We start from the raw sequence: 5000 nt of genomic DNA, 5'->3' as shown, positions 1-5000 counted from the left end.
AGGGACAAAGCCGGCACAATAGTTTAATTTTCCAGAAAACTAAAAAACTTGCAAAGGGAAATTATTGTTTAGTTTATGTGAGTATATTCCACATAGAATGTAATTATGCATAAGTGTCTCCATTAGTTATCTAAATTTTCTAAAAAAAAAAAAAAAACTCGATTATGAATTTTAATTGATCGTCTTTGTAACAAAAATAACCGAAGACGCTCGGAGAATTTTCAAGCAAGCTGCCATCACTTACTTGAAAACTCAGCTTAAGGAAAATTATGGATTTCTCCGCCATTATGGAGCTCATCGCAGTGCACAGAAGACCTCCATTAATGGATTTTACTCTCCGGCGTAGCTATTAAGCGAAAATATAATAAAAGTTCGCAGATTTGTTGTAATGGTACTGTTTATGTGCGGAAGTTTTTTTTTTAGCGTGGCCGCGCTGGAAAACCCGGTATTACCGCTCTGAGAATGTCGTGCTGGAATGCGGTTTTGGGAATTACCTTTGTATATGTATACGTATAATATATATACATATATACATGCATATATATATGTACATTATATATATATATATATATATATATATATATATATATATATATATATATATATATATATATATATATATATATATATATATATATATATATATATATATACTATTAGGTGGGTAAGAGACGGGGTAGGAATGATTTGGTTTCTGACTTTATTTCAAGCCATTGACGAAGGACTCTGCCAGTGGCTTGGAAATAAAGTCGAAACCGGTCAAGAACTACTCCCCGTCTCTTAATTTTCACCTTTGGTAATGTGTGATGAATGAATCACGTACAAAAGCGATTATAATCACATATACACATATGTAGAGAGAGAGAGAGAGAGAGAGAGAGAGAGAGAGAGAGAGAGAGAGAGAGAATGAACAAGCCTCGCAGACGCTCTGCACACACACTTACATATATATATATATATATAAATATATATATAATATATAATTATTATTTATTTACTAATTGTGTTCATAAATCATATGTATCGTCCAATTTTAATAAGAGAAATTCCTTCATAAATGCCTTTAATGGCGCAAAAATGAATAAAATGGACCAGACAATTCCTCGTAATTTTACATGCGGTATGAATTTGATAACTGGCTGTGATGTGTTTTGATGACATCATATTGCATTTTCATTTCCCCTTTTTTACGACGGAATTCACATCGCCCAAATGTATTTTGCAACTGAACGTTTCCCGGTATAAGATTTTTATGCAACAAAGTACAATAATAATTAATATGATGTTCATAAATGCATGTGAATTTACTTTTTAATACTGCCATGGCTTCATTTCTGCGAATATGTATATTTGCTAATGAGAGTCATTTTTTTGTTGGGTGAAAAATTTATGTCATTATGAATAGACACTGCTACGTAAAATATTTATTTATTATTTTGGCATCGCAAATTGCATAGTAACGGAATTGATCATTAAAGGCTGGGAACTGTAGGCATTACTTAAGGTTCTTTGCAACGTCCGTTCGGCACCTAGCTGCAACCCCTTTCGTTCTTTTTACTGTACCTCCATTCATATTCTCTTTCTTCCATCTTGCTATCCACCCTCTCCTAACAATTGTTTCATAGTGTAGCTGCGAGGTTTTCCTCCTTTTACGCCTTTCAAACCTTTCTACTCTCAGTTTTCCGATTCAGCGCTGAATAACCTTTCCGATTCAGCGCTGAATAACCTCCAAGGTCCCAGCGCTTGGCCTGTGGCCTGAATTTCGTATTCCAGATTCCATTGGAAGACTGTAGTTTGAATTAGCGTTGTTGATTAACGTCCCTGGTAACAGTCTATTATTCTCAGTCTCTCTTCGTTTTTGGATTCAGTCTTTATAATAAGTTGATATTTATTTACAAATTATGTTTAAATTTCTAATATTAATATTTTTTTTTGACGTAGTTCCACTTTATGGCGGGGTAGGGGATCAGAAGTGATATTTAGTGCATATGAATATTAATTTCTTGTAATTCTATTAGGCCTGGAATACTGTTGATTCCCATCTGCTACTAATATTGATGCAATTTTTTTTTTTTGGTTATAATAATTTAGTTTTTGTAGAGGTACGATGATGTCGGGGAAAAGTACCTCACTGGCGGTAACTGGCAGGTTACTAATTAACAGATATTGAGCTGATGATGATGATGATGATGATGATGATGATGATGGTGATGATGATGATGAAGATAAAAATTATTATTATTATTATTATTATTATTATTATTATTATTATTATTATTCAGAAGGCGAACCCTAATCATATGGAACAAGCCCACATGGGCCATGGACTTGAAATTGAAGCTTCTAAAGAATATGGTGTTCATTAGGAAGAAGTAACAGAAGGTAATTGGGAAATACAGAAAGTAGACATCGCTTAGTAAAAAAGAAGAAATAAATGAATAAGTTGATAATGCGATATAAAAAATGCAAGTAAATTATTAAAATACAAAAACTGTTTTAGGGTAGTGATTCATTTCATATTCGCTTGAACTTTCGAAGTTCCAATTACACGACATCCTCAAGAATTAGGATAAAAAATTATTTAATGAAACATTGATAACTTAAAGGTAATCAAAAGAGGAAAGATTTACAGGAATTATATAAATAAATACAGTCTCCTTTTTCTGGTGTGCGTGTGTGTGTATGTGTGTGTGTGTGTTTGAGAGAGAGAGAGAGAGAGAGAAATCGGAGAACCTTGATGTGAGAGAGAGAGAGAGAGAGAGAAGAGAGAGAGAGAGAGAGAGAGAGAGAGAGAGAGAGAGAGATAGGTTGGAGATCCTTGAGGAGAGAGAGAGAGGTTGGAGATACTTGAGAGAGAGAGAGAGAGAGAGAGAGAGAGAGAGAGAGAGAGAGAGGGGGGGTAGGAGCTCCTTCGTGAGAGAGAGAAGAGCTCCTTCATGAGAGAGAGAGAGAGAGAGAGAGAGAGAGAGAGAGAGAGAGAGAGAGACAGAGACAGAGAAAGAGAGAGATAAAAAAAAAAGCAGAAGCTCCCTGATGTGGGGACCTGATATTCTCACAGCAACCCGATACTGTCAAACGACCCCCCTTTTTCAGGACCCATAATTCTGTAACCTTTTGCGGGGAAGTGTGGAACTCGTGTTTCGCCTACTTAACCTTCTTTCCTACTCGCCACAGCTTAACTTTATGCCAAAATTTTATAAAGGGGGAAATATATACATTCTGTCTTTATGAGGTTCGTAAATCTGCTGATTGTATCATGTTCTTATCCAGTCTATTTCAGTTTTGTTTTCTGTTTTGTTTCTATATTGTTTATCACTGTGTATGGCCCTTGGGTGAAGTAGAGGATATTATTATTATTATTATTATTATTATTATTATTATTATTATTATTATTATTATTATTATTGGAGAAACAAATCCACAGGTATGTAGGGGAACAAATATATTTGTACCCAAACATAACTGTGGATTTGTTTCTCCATTTCAATACTCTTAATGCCATGAGTATCGAGTATTATTATTATTATTATTATTATTATTATTATTATTATTATTATTATTATTATTATTATTATTATTATTGAGAAACAAATCCACAGGTATGTAGAGACAAATATATTTGTATCCAAACATAACTGTGGAATTGTTTCTCCATTTCAATACTCTTAATGCCATGAGTATCGAGTATTATTATTATTATTATTATTATTATTATTATTATTATTATTATTATTATTATTATTATTATTATTGGAGAAACAAATCCACACGTATGTAGGGGAACAAATATATTTGTACCCAGACATAACTGTGGATTTGTTTCTCCATTTCAATACTCTTTATGCCATGAGTATCGATATTATTATTATTATTATTATTATTATTATTATTATTATTATTATTATTATTATTATTATTATTATTATTGAGAAACAAATCCACAGGTATGTAGGGAACAAATATATTTGTACCCAAACATAACTGTGGATTTGTTTCTCCATTTCAATACTCTTAATGCCATGAGTATCGAGTATTATTATTATTATTATTATTAATTATTATTATTATTATTATTATTATTATTATTATTATTATTATTATTATTATTATCGGAGAAACAGATCCGTAGGTATGTAGGGGACCAAATATATTTGTACCTAAACATAACTGTGGATTTGTTTTTCCATTTCAGGACTCACTATACTGTTATTATTATTATTATTATTATTATTATTATTATTATTATTATTATTATTATTATTATTATTATTATTATTATTATTATTATTATTATTATTACTACTACTTTTCAGCTAATTATTTTATGGTAAGAAGATTTATTTTCTGTCTTTTAAAGCTTCGTACACCTTTAGATCGTACACTTATAACAAAATTAACTCTGTATTTCTATTGATTTCGATCTTATTCTTTTAGTTTCGTGACAATTAGGCCATTCCGCACCATGAGAACGCGAACATTAGATAATGGAAAATAAGGTTTTGAGGTCTTCAAGATGTACATCAGTGTCTGCAGAATTAGTGCACCTCACGGGGTGCACTGTAGGCATTGCTAAAGGTTCTTTGCAGCTTTTCCCTTCGGCCCCTAGCTGCAACCCTTTTCGTTCCTTTTACTCTACCTCCATTCATATTATCTTTCTGCCATCTTGCTATCCACCCTTTCCTAACAATTATTTTAAAGTGCAACCGCGAGGTTTCCTCCTGTTACACCTTTCAGACCTTGTACTCTCAATTTCCTTTCGAGCGCTGAATGGCCTCATACAGTAGGTCCCAGTGCTTGGCCTTTGGCCTAAACTCTTTATTCCATTCCATTCCATAAATAACATATATTTTCATATGTATGTATGTATGTATGTATGTATGTATGTATGTATGTATGTATGTATATATATAAAATTATATATATTTATATATATATATATATATATATACTATATATATATATATATATATATATATATATATATATATATATATATATAT

This window comes from Macrobrachium rosenbergii, chromosome 39 (assembly GCF_040412425.1).
Source record: "Macrobrachium rosenbergii isolate ZJJX-2024 chromosome 39, ASM4041242v1, whole genome shotgun sequence".
In the NCBI taxonomy this organism is placed as follows: Eukaryota; Metazoa; Arthropoda; class Malacostraca; order Decapoda; family Palaemonidae; genus Macrobrachium; species Macrobrachium rosenbergii.
This window is presented reverse-complemented; position numbering follows the sequence as displayed.